General features: G+C 40.5%; 1 long non-coding RNA gene across 1 annotated transcript in view; it reads left to right on the top strand.

Annotated features, from left to right (window-relative positions):
- LOC120884110 (uncharacterized) overlaps nucleotides 1–8,337 on the top strand; it is a 75,169-nt gene extending 66,832 nt beyond the window's left edge. Inside the window, exon 4 of the long non-coding RNA XR_013430536.1 lies at nucleotides 8,027–8,337. This is a non-coding gene — a long non-coding RNA (uncharacterized LOC120884110). The remainder of the gene's footprint in view (nucleotides 1–8,026) is intronic.
- Nucleotides 8,338–16,388: the final 8,051 nt, after the last annotated feature.

The raw sequence follows: 16,388 nt of genomic DNA, 5'->3' as shown, positions 1-16,388 counted from the left end.
AGGTTAAGGAGTTTGATCCTACCTTACAGCTAGGAAGGGCCATAAGCAGGGAAGTTATATTATCAACTGTGGAGGTGGATTATAGAGGGTGTTAAAAAGTTAGAGCAGTAGTCAAGATGTGAAAGAATGAAATTTTGAATGAGTGCGGTGGTAAGGGGAAGGGAGAAAGTTCCTGAGCTCTGAAATGTGCATCTGAAGACAATGTGGATGTTGAGGATGACAGCGAGATAAGGCTCCTGAGATGGCTCCCTATTTTATACCCTGCTTCCCAAAATGGAATTGAGAGGCATCTTACATAAAAAAGGCAGAAACTGGATCTGAGCTGATCTAGAAGGCTGGATGTGTGACTTACTAAGACGCAAGAAAAAATTCAAAGACTTCAGGTTGGTAGGAAAATTTGAATGTTGAAACAGAGACAGGAACCATACAGTAGAACCCTCTTATTTACAGGAGATTTATTCCAAGACCCCCGCTGGATACCTGAAACCACAAATGTACTAAAGCCTGTACTACACTACATGTTTTTCTATGCATTCATATCTATAATAATAATATTATTGTTACTTATAAATTAGTAAGAGATTAACAAAAATAAATAATAATAAAATAGAACAGGTATAACAAAATACTGTAGTAAAATTAATGTAGTATAGAGATACCACTCTTTAAAAATATCTTATTGTATGTAAGATTTTCTTATTGTATATAACATTTCTTAAAGAAAACACTTTATGGATTCTCTTTGGTGTATCTGAATTATCAACAGTCCTGCTCTTGTGCTTTGAAATAATTTATTTAGAAAAATAAGGGTTACTTAAATAATTGAGACTTCTGCCAACTGCTTAACGAGTGGGTAGTATATACAGCATGGATGCACTGGATGAAGAGATGATTCATACTCCAGGAGGGATAGAGCAAGACCACTTGAGATTGCAACATGCTACTCAGAATGGTCAACTTTAAAAATTATGAATTGCTTATTTTCTGGAATTTTCCATTTAAAGTTTTTGGGCAATGGTTGGCCCTGGGTAACTGACACTGCAAAAAGCAAAACTGTGGATAAGTGGATCACTATGTATGTGTGTGTATGGCCAGAGATGGATCAGTTATTGACACCAGATCTTCACCTCATTAGGACTTTGTAGAAACATTTTAGAAACTGTCTAGAGAGAGCTGGCTTAAAAACAAATATTCTTCATTCCTGTAATTCTTAATCCTTTGCAAACAATAAAGTCACTGTTTCCAATAACTATATGAGTTGCCACATGAGCTATCCCAGGGCATTTAACCTACTTTAGATAGGGCCATAAGATCATCCAGGGCCAGTTTCCACACCACTCTTTCCCATACCCTGCAACAGGCAGGCCTTTAGAAACAGAACTGGGACTTAAAATTAATTTTCCATTTCACTGTTCTCAGTTTTTGTTCCAATATGCTCACCCTGGCATCTCTCTGGTGACCTTGCTTAGTGCCTCAGCTCTGGGATTTTTGTAGTCTGTGATGAATGACCTCTACTTAGACAAACCAAAATAGGCATGTTCGAAGGTCAAGCTGGTGCAAATTTTCCTCATTTTATACAATAAATTATTTACCACAAGTTGCCCCTAAACTGCTTCTCATTGCTTATTTTTGGAGGAAGCAGGCACTGCTTGCCAACCTACCTATGTGATTTTTCACCATGTGGTAACATGGCCCCCAAACCTTGCAAATGTTAATTTTCCTTCCCTGTTCCAGCTCTTTTGTGATGCATACAAATGCATATACATATTGCGGGAACTTGAAATTGAAAGAACCATTTGTAACATGGAAATCCTCTTCTAATTGTAAGCTTTGCACACCTCCCTGTTTTCTGACCCCTCCTTGGCATGCAGTACTATTGTACATGGCTGCCTTTGTCTACCGTCAGCTCTCTTTCCTGCTTTCTGACCTTCCTTCAGTGCTACATTAGAGCTAGGTTCTTTGGGGAGTTTCTTCTTTCTGGAGGGGTGCCGGATGTTTGAGTTCTTGACAATGAATTTTCATAAAGTGGAGTTCTTTTATGTTGTGATATCTGCTTTGGCTTGATGATTCCCTAGTAAATTCTAGACCAATCAACAAATGCCAGTGTTTTATCATTTTATTTATTTATTTTTACTTAAAAAAATTATTTGGCATAATGGGGATTGAACTTAGGGCCTCACATATGCTAGGCAAGCACTTTACCACTGAGCCACATCCCCAAACTGTTTGGAGTTTTAAACTAGAGGATCTTCAGGAAATTTGCTTGCTTTATTTGGCCTCCCTATTTTTTTCTTTAATGGTGTTTTGAACTTACTTTTTAATGTAAAAGTAACACATAGTTATAATAAAAATTTCAGCCCTGTGGAGGTAATTAACCAGAAGAGAACTCTATTAAATCTCTTATGTATCCTTACAGAAATTAAATGAATTTAAATACGGACATGTTTAATGTAAGTTGGATTTTATCACATATTCTTTACTGCAACTTACTTTTTTTCTCATTAAACAGTACATCTTTTCAACTTAGTGGAAACAAACAACTTCAGGAGGTAGTTTCTGATTCATTTTCCTATTGCTATCTCTTGTGAATACCTCAAATGACCACTTAGTGGTAAGATGCATGAGAATGGAGTCAGGAGAGCCTAGCAAGCACATAGGATCAGGAAAGAACAGGGTTAAATTTGCAGGCTTACAGGCAGAAGTTGAGGAATGTGTGTGGAATTGGGATAGGTTTTAGAGGGTTTGAGTAAGGATAGACTGGTACTGACCTACTCAAGACTGGTGCATCTTAAATTGTCTGGAAAAATCCTTTTAGCTCTCCATGACTTCTCCCCAGCCCCGTTTGTTCTTTGATATCTTCCTCCACTACTGTTGGGGTCAGTCTCCTACCTGCACAGGTACATGGCAAAGTGTAAGTGCATTTTTTTAATTCTTTGTAAAAATTTAGAAAATGCTATGAATATCATTTTTAACTTGTATAAATACATGAAAGCAAGAAAGAAAAAGATTGGCATATCTGAATTTAGTTAAAATAGGCAATGACTAGAGGGGGACCATTTTAATTTCTTTTTTTAATATGGTCATAGCTGCCTTAGGAGTTTTTTTTTTTTCATGATACAGTGTTAGGCAGTGGGACAAATTTATTACAAAACTGCTACCATATATTTGCTTACTTGTTTTCAGAAAATGCTTATACAAGACCTACCACATATTCTGCCCTATGTATGCACAAGCTCAAATGCCTCCAGATAGCTAAAGACAGCCATATTTCACAGTACAAAGAAACAAAGCTCAGAGAGTTTAGGTGATTTGCCCAAAGCCTTGAACCTGGTGCTAGGCAGATCCTTGTTTAAACATCAGCCTGAACCTCTAGAATCTATGCCCTTTCCAAGATATTATACTGGTTCCCATAATGGCAACATTTTAAAAATATTATTATTATTACTAATATTATTGTTGTTGTTATTATTATTATTATTATTATTATTATTTTTTTGCAAAGGAGAAAAGCATGCTAATAAAACAAGGAAAACACCATTAGAAAGAAAAGTCAACTGAACTTGTGACATTTGGATTACTCTTTGAAGCCCAGTCATGTAATCATGTTGTTTGCTGCCTTTTAACAAGCAGGACACAAACTCAAGACATGAAGCCAGAGACCCTATTATAAGAGTCCACTGTACCCACAGAAAGGAAGTCTAGAAGCCAAGGAAAGAGCCTTGGTACATGAAGCATGGGGTTTTAACATTTCTTTGAAGTTTTTTTTTTTTTTTTTAATGAAAGATTATTGTGACATGGTTAAGATTAAAATGGAGTTAGTAAACACAAGAATTTTATCTTCCCAATCTGGGTGATTTGACAGCCCACCCCGCCTATATTTGATTTATCCGATTCCAATGTGTCTTTAGCATTTAACTGCTCGAGTGGTTTGTCAAGGGAATGTGGTCATATTTTAATTTCTAAGGGAAATACATACTGCTCTAATGTCATAACTCATGAAACAGCCCAAGAGATTTTTCTCAAAAAAGAAATGCATGCATATGTGCAAAATCTATGTGGACAGGTTGATTGTTTTCAAGCATGTCCACCTTTGGGCTGAGACCAAGTGTCCAAGTTTTGGCTGAAGAGCAGCTCTGTCTCCTGGAGCACTGGTGGAATGGTGGGGAGTTATGACAGTCTTGCTGGTGCACAAACTTCTGAGATCAAATTAGTCCAGTCAAACCCAAGAGGGCATCTGGCTGGAGCAACTGACACTTCTCAGCAGCCTTCAGCGGCTGCAGTATGATAATGGCCAAGCCCAGCAGTGAATAACCTAATCAAGCCATTAAAGGAAACAGAAGCCCTCTGCCCTGTTTGATTTCTTCCCATAATGATATAAAGTGCAGTTTAATGAAGTCAAAGGGGTCCCGGGCCTCTCAATGTGTCCAGGCCTTTGCAGGCAGCACTATAGAGTTTGCTGCTGATGTTCATTACCAGTCTGCGTCTGGTTGCCCTGGCCAATGGGCCCTGCCTGCAAGCTACCTCTTAGCAGGGGCTTTCTGGGGCAGTTTTCTGGTTGCTGCAGCCCCGCCTGCATTTTGTCTACATAAATTAGACCTTGTGCAGCATATTGGCCTGTCAGGGGACTAGGAAGAAACTGTATATTGTTTCTGGCATCCCTGAGCCCTTCTGCCCCTGACATCTGCTGTGCCTGTGACAGGGAATACATTCTTGACTCATTATCCAAGCAAGTGGAATCCCACCCTGACAGGACCATTAATCAGAATCAAGCAGTCCAGCAAATAAAAAAAGAGCGAGAGTGAACGAGCATGTGAGTGAGAGAGAGACTAAAGAAAAGAAAAGAGACACTTTCTAACTTTGGCTCTGGTGTCATTCGGGGGTCTGGACAACTAGCAATCTATCTTTCTGAGTGACAGTCCTGATGGATGGCATTATTTATGCTTTTGTGTATTAAAAGACAGCTCTAGCACTGGCTTGTCATTTTCACAGGGGTTTACAAAAAAAAAAAGTTGAAATTTAATTTGGAGGAAAAGGAGAGCAGAGATCAGAGGAGCCTGGCGAGTTGACAGTCTGCAGAGACAAGAGAGGGAACTGAGGGCATTTGGGTCCAGTGATTTGGTGGACAGAGGTGGACTGTGGATGATGAGCTGTTGTAGGTGTATTTGGTTGGGACTCTCTTGTGTCTGGATAGATGAGGGATCTCTGGGGCTTTGAAATTCAGCATATGTTAGTCATTTTATTGAGATGAATGTTTAGATTTTTGCTGAGAAGAGATGCAAATGGAAAATACATTTGAGGATTGGGGAATGTGTTTACACATCTATACATGGAAAAAGTTTAAATTATTGTTTTCATAACTAGAGCATTGCCTGAAACTGGAACTTCATAAATACAACTGGTAATGATATTACATAGTACATATTAAGTATTAAAGAACACATATAAGCAATGGACCCAATCAGGTTGATGAAAACACCAGGATGGGTCTATGGATAGGTACTGGTGAGAATAAGAGTTTGGGGTAAAGAAAGACGTAGAGACACATAGGAATAAGAAATCTATGCACAATTTGCTCACATTCTATCATTCCTGTGACCTAGAGTAGGACGCAGGAGGGAAAGGAATAAGGATATAACTAAGAGATTACAACACTGCATATTTATAACCTTCATTTAGAACTCTATGCTCTTGAACGACCTTACACTTCCACAGACATCTGCTTTGGGGCCTGACAGCCAGAATGCATCATTTACTTTAAATTAATAACATAAAAAGCCTCTAGTCCTTGGTTTATTCTCAATTTCTATCCTTGCCATGCTGGCGCCTTCTTCCTTCTCCCTGAAAGTCCCTCACTCTGAGCGGCTGCAGTGTTAACAATGTTCCCTAGCAAGGCAGCAAAGCCCAACCCTTGTCCATGAACCCTGGAGGGGACCAATTCTGCAATTCTCAAGTAGGCTCAGATCAACTCTCAGCCCAAACACCAGCTGTCATCTTCTCCCTGACTCTTCCTCCTCTCCTGGAAGGAGGTGTGCAGGGGTTCTGCCCCTTACCTCTGTTTTTGCCAGAATCACCCTAAGTGTTGCCAGTTCTAAACCTTGACCTTGGAGGATCACAGGGAGGTTAGTGGAAACTTTGTAACATCTAAGATCCCATAGCTGGCATGGCAGAGGATGGCAAAAGAGCCTGTGAGATAGACTATTTCAAGTTGGAGTTAGATTTAGTTTTCTGTTTTGTTTGTTTGGTACTAGGGATTGATCCCAGAGGTGTTTAACCACTGAACCATATTCCCAGCCATATATGTATATATATTTTTAAATTTAGAGACGGAGTCTCTCTAAGTTGCTGAGGCTCACTTTGAACTTGTTATCCTTCTGCCTCAGCCTCCTAAGCCTCTGGATTACAGGTGTGTGCCACCAAACCCAGCTTAGATTTAGTTTTAAGAGTATAGTTTAGACCAGGACTGTGGTCTAACACCAATAATTGTTTCTTAACTTGCTCATTTAGGATGGGGGCATGTGATCCTTTCAGGAATGAGCAGGCTTGACAGACACCTCAAGACCCTGGGGTACCAGGCATTGGACCAACAGTTGGCCAATCAAGAAGTTAAGGCCATCTCAGACAAGATTTGAACATCTGGATAGAGGAAGAGCCACCAAGCTAAGTGGAACAAGCATTGCCATCAAAGAATTCTCTCAGGAAGGAGTTATTATGCTTTTGTGACAAGGATTTAGACTTTCTGAGCTACCAAATTCATTAGCAAGCCTCAGTGTTCTTAGCAATAACATAATCATAATTACTCCTTAGCATTGGGAAGATTAAGTGTAATGACGTGTAAATTACGTGACAAACATGCTGGCCCATATAGATGCCCAAAGAATATCTTGAACTTGAAGGATTCATGGTCTTAAAAGAAACACAATTTTCTTCTAGCGTTTTAACAATGTCTTTAGTTTTCTAGGCCTATTTGAGAAACCATTCTTTTCAAAGAATACCTTGGTCTTTCACTTATTTTTATAAAGTGTCATATAGCATCATGGGCTATGTTTCAATTTGAAACTAGAAGATTGAAAGAGCTGATAAAAGAGAATGACCTGGTAATAAGTATAAAAACTAAAGACACAATGGAGGTTTTCAAAATAAGGCATTTTTCTCTAACAGAGAATATCTCCTGTGTTACTCTTTAGGTCACATAGAGCAGGATTGACATGAGGTGAACATAGAGTGACTATGGGCCATAGTCCTCTATGGCTCCAGGGGAAAATCTTGCTTTTTCAGGAGGGATACTACTCTCAGAGATTCCTGTAGAAGTTTGGGGTTAGCTCCTCCAGGGATACCTGCATGAACTGTTGCTTCACACAGTGAGGAGGAGTTAACTCATCCAATGGTATAACTTTAAGACAAGTCAGTGAACATCAATGAGCCTCAGTTTCTTCATTAAGAACATGGGAGATGATCATATTTCTTTATAGGGTCATTCAATTATAGATCTTACATGAGAAGAGTCCAGCTCAGTATAGTGCTTGGAGCACAGGGTTGGCAATAAGTGGATGTATTATTATTGCCATAGTCTGGCATTTGGAAACTACTGGGCATTGACCCAGGGAAAGAACCTTTAGTTGTAACTCTCCCCAACACAAATGTTCTTTAAGAAAATACTAGTATAAATGGCTTTACTTCCAGATGGTTTATCTCCAACTGAGTCCTTCAGGTTGAATATACTGAAAATTGGAGTCACTCTTAACAAGGACAATTAGAAGAAAAGGAAACTGTGGGCCGAAGAGAGAAAGGACATAAAGTGGAAGAGATACTAGGAGAATAAAGATATTTGCAGTGCTGCTTCAAGACAAAACCAAACTTGGCTTTGGGATACATCCTTGTGCTCTTTGCAAGGTGGGAGCTGAGACTTGAGGAAGGGAAAGGTCAGGGTGAGGTCGATGTCTGCCTGTGTACTGTGTGGAGTCACTGGGAACGGGGCTCCAGCATGCAGGGGAGGGTGGCTGATAAAGCTTCACTTTTTCCATTACAGGAGTCCAAGTTCTGCTTCATCTCTAGGTTCCTGGTGGGACTGGGAAAAGGGAGGAGCCCAGGAGGAGGGAGCCAATAACTCTGAGTCATCTCAGACAAGATTTGAACATCTGGATAGAGGAAGAGCCACAGGAGGGCAAATCCTCTTGGTATCCATATTAAAAGACACTAATTAAAACACATTTATATGCATCTCACTGTAACTGAGAGGCAGTGGAGAGCCTGAAGACATTCTAACATGGCAGGAGGCTGGAGTAATGGAATTCAACTGTAGAGCTGCCAATAGTCATAATTAAACATCTGCAAATTGTCTTTTGATAGTCTCTTTAGTGAATTGTCTTCATTATTTTAGCAAACCTGAAAATTCTCTAAAAGGCTTTCATTTATTCTCCTTGTCCTCCCTATTCTATTTCCCCCATAATATTTTAAGCTTATCCTTTATAAATTCTTGTACTCTTGGGATTTTTTTTTTTTTTTTTTTTGCTTAAAAAGAAAAATTCTATAGACATCTGTCCCATTTTTTTTCAGGGTAGGTGGGTGACTTCCTGTTGAACAGGTGAGCTGATTGCTTGTGGACTGGACTGCTCTGTCAACAGCTGGCCCTGATTATCATTTGGGTCTCCTCTGGGCCGATGCTAAGCGTTGGAACTCCTCTCTATCCTGCTTCCAATCCTTGGACACTCATTTTAAAAGTCCTGCTCTACTGCTTTCACCGGTCGTTGAAAAATGCATGCAAATGTCTTAGCCCAGTGTCTGGCCCTTACTATAAATGGTTTCTATTCTTATTATCATATTCCTAGGAGAGCAGTGATCAAGTACAAATGGAAAGACTAGAGCTGATAAATTTTACTTGATGGAGAGTGAGAGAAAAGCCATGTGAACCTGGAAGATGAAGCAGACCATCTCAGAAAGAGGTTCTATCATTATTTATGTCCAGAGAACGGTTAAGTGGTTTCTGTACCAGGTGCCAGAGACAGAAATGGGAAGACAATCCTGACTATCACAGTCCAGTAGAGGAAATAAATGCACAACTTACGAACTAAGTTATTGAGACAGACACAGAAGAAGAGAGATGTTTACAAAGGGAAACTTCCTAGGAAACCTCTTGGGCCTGTTGGCTGGCCCAAAGTGACCGTCTCTTTGGACAGTGGGAAGTAGTGGAGTCGTTTACTATCTGAAAAAGGAACTTGCTGTTGCTTTCAGTTCAGAAGTTCTAAGGCCTGGGTAGCTGCCTAGGACAAATCTCAATTAGGCAGACAGTTTTCTTCTAGGTCCCTAAAGTTCATTTGGTGGACTCAGCTGTTTGTAGAACTCAAGGGAATTATTCATTAACATCGGTAAGAAATGCCTGACTAACATCTGGCTTGTTGGGGGCTGGGCTTGACTAATTCCACTTGGAACAACACCAATATTAGTTCTGCTTGGATTAACACCAGCACTAATGATGACATAAGACTCTTACTTCATTAGCCTGATGAAGGGAAAATCTTGCCTGTTCAGCCCAAGCCAAAGAATAGAGCCCACGTCCAAGACGCAGGAGCTGAGCCTAATGAGCAAATCAAGCTAACTGGACAGAGGAAACAACCCGAGCATGGAGGGAGGGCTGCTGTGGAGTGTTAGGAGGGATACCCTGAGCCGAGACAGCTGCGATGGGTAAACCTAATTATTTAAGAAGTTATAGGGGTTGGAGGCATGCTGACCCAAGTCTTATTTTTTAGGAGCAGTTAAAACAATGTGAGAACTGTTTTAACTTTTATATTTCAAATGTTCAACAATCTATTATGAGAGATGGCCTGTGCTCAGGGAATAAAACCATCAGTAGTTTGATTTGCAGTCTTATTTCTTCCTAACTCCCACCACTGGCCACAAATACACACAGACTTCTAGATAGATGGCTTCTCTGTTACCCAGTTAGACTGCAAATATGTAGTAAGTATATGCCATAAATCTTGCAAGGAACCAGAGATCTAGCAGGGGACAATGTAGGCATGGTTTCAAAGCTTCCAGGTTTCCTTGTAAAACTCACGTTGGAGTGGGCAATACCAACAGGTAAACTTAAAATTGAAGGATGACATACAGGAGATGGAATAGTACTTCACTCAGACGGGCAGAAGGTGGGCCAGGAAATTCTTGGTGTTGGGTCAGCAGAGTTGTTTGGGGGAAGAATACAGGGGGAAGGATGCTCTGGCAGAGAGATAGCTACTCAGAACACTTTGGAGGAGGAGCGTTAGAAGTGGAAGGGGTCAAAGACAACTGCTAAGATTTGCAATAGAGCTGGAAGCAATGAGAACCAGAATGAGAAACAACCCAGAATCTAATCATCACCTGCCAGTTGGATTAAGGAGTTTGTCAATCACTCTGTCTCAGATGACTACCTTTAAATTCCAGAACCTTGAAGCAAGGGTCAGAAGGTCATTTCAGAAAAGAATTGTGGGGTCCTACCAGCCGACATGCTCCCACTATTCTTTTCTTGGGTTTAAGATGTTTCGCTAAGCCTGTGGCTTTGTGGTTTGAATTCGGATTACTCTACCTTTCCTTGTTTCTCCCAACCTGGGAATGACAAATGTTGAGAGCCATGGTTACGTTCCTCTTGTCATTCTGACCCAGACATGACCAGGACACCAAGCCATGGCTGCCATCCTGGCAAGGCCAACAACCCAGATGCTACCCTTGGATCAGGAACTCCCAGGAAGAGACCAAGGAATCCCTGAAAACAAGACCCGCATTCTTTGCTGTCTGGCTGCCTTCTCTTCATAGTATTTCAAAACTGAGCCCCAACGTAATAAAGTTTTACTCTTCTCAACTGGTTGAGAAACACTTAAGTCTCACCTGCATGTTTGTCTAAATATAATTGGGTCTCTGGTTAAGTATGTCAACAAACTTGCTATGACTATCTTGTCAGATGTCATTAAGTACTTCCCATGCCTGAGAAGGTATTTGTCCTTTTGTTTATATATGGTATTAGGAGACACTTATATTAAATGAATCAAATAGCCCCACCAGCTCAGCATCCACGCCAGACCTTTAGCAGCCAGCAGAATTCATTAGTGTAGTGAGAGGCTGTTAGTCTTATGCCAAAAGCCAAATATCTAGTTAAGGCAGGATTTGAAGACTACAACTTAATTTCCCCCGAACAAACAGAAGGCAGTCTGCTGGTGTAACTTAGTTGAGTTTATTGCAATTGACAATATTAAAATTAAAAGAAAAAATAGTTCTTTTTTTTCCCACTGACTTAATGAAATGGAAAGGGACAGTCAGCAAGGACTGGTGATCTTGTTGTGTGTCTCTCTTCATGGCAGAAAACAGGCGGGAGGCCCACTGTGGCCTGTTAACTCTGCCTGTGTCCTTAGTAGCAAGGAAGCTTGAAGGGAGAGGAACTGGGAGCAGCCACAAGGAAAATTCTGGGCTCTGAGTTATCCCACTTTCCCTGTTCCTTTTATTCTGAGAGTTCCAAACAAGAGTTTTTGACTATTCCGTTCCAACCCCCGGTAATAAGAGCAAATTGCTATGAATGATTAGTAGGATTTCCATGAAGGTAAAAGAAAACAAATGGAAGGATTGACAGTCCAGTTTTAAATTGAGGATTTCTCAACAGTAAGAAAAATATGTTCCATAGAGTCTAGTTTAGGAGGTGACCACAGCAATTCAAATTTGCATCAGAAGCAAGATATTTGGAAGGAGTAATTGCTGCTGCTGATTAAAAATAACAGAGTCAATTCTGAGTTCCCCATTTCAAGAAGGTCATCTGGGATATCAGCTGGATTCCAAGGTATATGGAAGTTAGTGCTGCTTTCAAAGGGATTCAGTGTTGATACGGTGACTTTATTTTAAGCATGTGACATTACTCATTTGTTTAGTTCTGAAACTATGGGGAGTCCTCACTGGCTCTTTTCCTCAAAGAGGAAAGTGGGACTCAGAGAGATTAAGTAACTTTCCTAAAGATACACAGTTGAGTACTGGAGCTGGGATTCTAGCTGTTTGATTACAATGCTCCCAAGGGGCATGGTGAAGTGTGATGGGATTTAATGATTGTTTTAATTTGTATAGAATCTGTATAACTACTCTTTTTAGGTTATTTTCTAAGAAGTTGGAAATATTACCTTTATGGGCTTTCCCACTGGATGGTCTATCATGGATACATGTTCCTCCTCTCATTCCTTCTCATCCTATCCCCCATTCTATAGTCTGTGAAGGGGTTAACACTCTCCATGTTCCAGCACTAATTTGGTCACTCCTCTGCAAAGGACACACACACACACACACACACACACCCCATGACTCTGCAGAAGGCTCAAGAGATTTTTCACTTAGAGGCTCTAGTCATAGGCTTGGGTGCCATAGAAGTGAGCCTGAGACTGGTCCAGGAGCTGAAGACTTGATGTATCGTGTTTCTTCAGTTAGGAGACAGCCAGGCCTCCTGGGCAGACCATCAAGTGCCTTACATGGACATGTCCTGAGCTTCCAGAGGGTGTTCCAGGAGTGCTCCCCATTCCCCTCAAGGAGACTGCATCTTCTATCTCTCTTAAACTTTGCCCCACCAATCCCTTCTTCCCACTCTCATTTTCTGACATACTACCCCTCCTTTACAATGCATTCAATCTCAACAGTTGAGGTGTAAATTGTCCTACTTCTATTGTTTACTGTAACTTGAGTGTCTTTCCTCTCCAGCCTAGTTTGCTTGCTCAAAAGTGGGAAAATGAAGTCCCATGTCCTTGTCGGGTAGACATGGGGTAGGCAGGGCACACAGAGAAGGTCTTCTCTAAGTTGCAGTTCCCTATCCCCAGTGATATGGTTTAGATGTGGAGTCTCCCAAAAGCTCACGTGCGACACAATGAGGATAAATGTTTGGGTTATACCCTTAACATAATCAGTGAATTAATCCCTGATGGGATTAACTGGGTGGTAATTGGAGGCAGGTGGGGTGTGGCTGAAGGAAGTGGTTCATTGGGTGGGGCTATTGGGTATCTATTTTGTATTTGGTGAGTGGAATCTCTCTGCTTCCTGATCTCCTGTGGGCTGCTTCTCTCTGCCACATGTTCCACCATGAGGTTCAGCCTCACCTGAGGCCCTAGAGAATGGAGCCGACCTTCTACGGACTAAAACTTCTGATACTGTGAGACCTTAGATAAACCTTTCCTCTTCTGCAGCTGTTCTGGTTGGTTTCTTTTAGTCACAGCAGTGAAAAAGTTGACTAAAACACCCAGAATGTCTAAAAAATTAGTTACATCTCATTCTGTAAGGATGAGGTTATTGCAAAAGAAACAAAGCAAAACAAACAAACAACAACAACAACAAAAAACCTTCATTGTTCCTGCATAAAATAACATTTTTATTCCTATTAATAAACTTTGACCTTATTGTGCTAAATAAACAATTACCTGCAAACCTTCCTTATACACTTTGGGTAACATTATTTCAAATTCTTTTTCTGCAAATCTGACTTTTCAAATTCCTGGACTTCTCTCCTGCCCACAGAATGAAACATCAAGGGCTGTGTGTTTAAGAGTTTTATTACGACAGGGGGAAGGGTCTGTGTGTGTATTTTGAGGGGAGGGCTATAGAGATCATGACTGCATTATTTTCATTAGCTACAAAACCCTGGTGGCTACTCACTAGTCTATCAACTATCTCAATCTCCAAAGTAACCCAGAATCCCTCTGCTTCGCATTTCAGTTTCACAGTAAACTCAATTTTGGAATTTCTTCTGAGCTAACTAATATGAGTCTGCTGTCTTTGCGGTCTTGCATACTGGAGGCTCTGGCTACCTATGCAGTCTGGATAGAGGCCAGGGTTGGATCTCTGGGGTTTTCCTCTTTGCAGACTTTCGATTCTTGGTTCAAAATGCTGATGTAACCCATCTATATTAGTTTCCTAGAGCTGCAGTACAAATTACTACAACTTTGGTGGCTTAAAACAGAAATGTATTCTATCACAGTTCTAAAGGCCAGAAGTTAGAAGCCAAGGGACATTCTTCTTGTAGAGGCTCTAGTGGGGCACCCTTCCTTGTTCCACCTTCTGGTGGCTGTTGGCATCTTTGCCTGATGCATATCTGTCTGCTCCTGTGAACATAGGTCTCAAAAGGGCCTCTGCCTCTCTCTTATATGTGTGATTGCATTTGGGGTCCACCCCAATTACCCAGAATAGCTCAAGACCCTTAACAGAATCATCTCATTTGCCATATGAGGCAATATTTGCAGGTTCTGTGGATTAGGAAGTGGTCATGGCCAGCACTCAGCCACCATGCTCTCTGCTTGTCCTGCCTTATTCACACCTCCTGTCAGCACTTCTTTTAGTGTGGCATGTCCATTTCTTCTTGAGTTATATCACTGAGAATCATCCTGTGGTTTTCTGTCTCCCAAATGATCTTAGGTCTTCTCTGATCCCCGAGGCAACAGAATGACCTCGTGCCTTGTAGGAGGCCACCCTCCGTCTCTTGCTTGTTTTTCTTCTTTTCTTGCCAAACAACTCTTAGATTCCAATGTGAAAAATCAGAGCCTTTGGTTTTTTTTTCCCAACGGGCTGTGATGTGTGTCCCTCTTTTCTTGATCTCTCCCCTCTTTAGCCCTCCCTCAGCAATGACAACTCTCCATAGCAACATCATCCCATCCATATCAAAGGCTGCAGCACTAAACAGAAATGTTCCTTGGTCCCAGATGATGAACATCAAGAAAGATTAAGAAAAGAAACAACTAGTAGCTTAAGGAACATTTCCATCTTCTTTAAAATTATTGATTTCCCCTGAACTAAATGCATTAGAAATAAAGTGAGAAAAATGTTCAGTTCATACAAAGCTATTAAGTCCCAGAAAACAAAACTTTGGCTAGTGAGGAACTACATCATTTCTAGACAAGATGTTCTCTAAGATAAGGGGTAGCAAAGAAATACCATCTAGCAATAAATTTAGATCTGGGGGTCAGGAGACCTGGGTTCTGTTATTCTCTCAGTGACAAGTTATGTACCTAGGAAAAATTATTTGGTCTTTCTAAACCTTAGAATCCTCATTTGTAAAATGGGGATAATAATATCAGCCTTGATGCCTCCCAGGGCTATTATGAGAATCAAATGAAATGATAGTTCTGTGAATACTTTGCAAAGCAAGAAAAACTGTGATGTAATTTAGGGTTTTCTTCTTGCAAGTATCAGGGAGCTTGAGCTTGCTTCATATAGACGATCCTGAACCCGGACTTCAGGACATGAGCTGCGTCTTTATCTCCTCCCCAGAAAGTCACTGAGTTTAGAATTTGCAGATATAACTGTGAATCATAGGCCTTGCTCTTCATGTACATGTGAAATATCTAAGTAAATATTATGATATTTAAACCTTAGTTTCTTCATCAGCAGAATGGGAATACTTCTTCCTGTTCAATGTAATCAAGTGAAATAATGTATTAAAAAAACACTTTTTAGAGATTGAAAATTACTATGCAAATTGAAGGTCATGGTATTAAGATGATTGAATACTCATTGCCCTTCTCTTCTGATGGCCTGAACAATTGGGGTGAGCTATCATATAGACTACTTACCTGCTCCTGACCCCAGGAGTTAATGGTCGTTATTGTAGTCCTCCTCCTTTACTAGTATGACAGTGGATATGGGCTGGCAGTAGAAAGACACATCAGATTTGTTTCTTTTATGTGTCTCACCAACTGAAGGAATATATTAGGATGAGTTAGCAATTGGAATAACACATCTCTGCAGGCATAATACAACAAAGTGCTATTTCTCATACTGGAGTCCAAACCAGGGTGAGGGAAGAGGAGAGTGGGCTGTGTTCCATACCATCATTTAAGCCAAAGCTTCTGTCTGGGGCTTTGCCATCCTTTAGGCTTCTAAATATTCCATTTTATTCTATCCATTCAGCCTATTGATGAGCCTGTTCTACAATGTGGGGGATTTTAGTGGTTAGTCCTCGAAATGGTACTCAATGTTCCTATCCCCACCACCTTGGCCAGAACTCAATACCTGGCCCTACTTAACTTTAAGATTAATGAAGACACCAGTGGTGTATCCAGTATGCATAGGAAAAAAATGTACTTGTTGGTGAATCCTAATAACCTCTGCCAAAATGGAATAGTTTAGGTTGATTTAGAGACATTTAAATTAGGATCAATTTTCCTTGGTCCTTAGCCAAAGACAATAGACTAAATCTAAAAGGTATTAGGCATTACTCAAAGTAAGAGAGAGAGAGAGAGCACATGAATATTCCATACCTTATGGATGGGTGAGATCCTTAAGATTTATATGTAATTCAGTTCTTTTAAATGTAAATGCATTTCTTATCAAATCCTACATCATTGAAGAGTACATCAGTTAAGGTATAAGGCTTGAAGTCAGATAGCTTGGTACAAATGACAACTCATCAT

Source organism: Ictidomys tridecemlineatus, chromosome 14 (assembly GCF_052094955.1).
Source record: "Ictidomys tridecemlineatus isolate mIctTri1 chromosome 14, mIctTri1.hap1, whole genome shotgun sequence".
NCBI lineage: Eukaryota > Metazoa > Chordata > Mammalia > Rodentia > Sciuridae > Ictidomys > Ictidomys tridecemlineatus.
The sequence above is the reverse complement of the archived record's forward strand: the minus strand, read 5'-3'. Positions and strand labels throughout refer to the sequence as shown.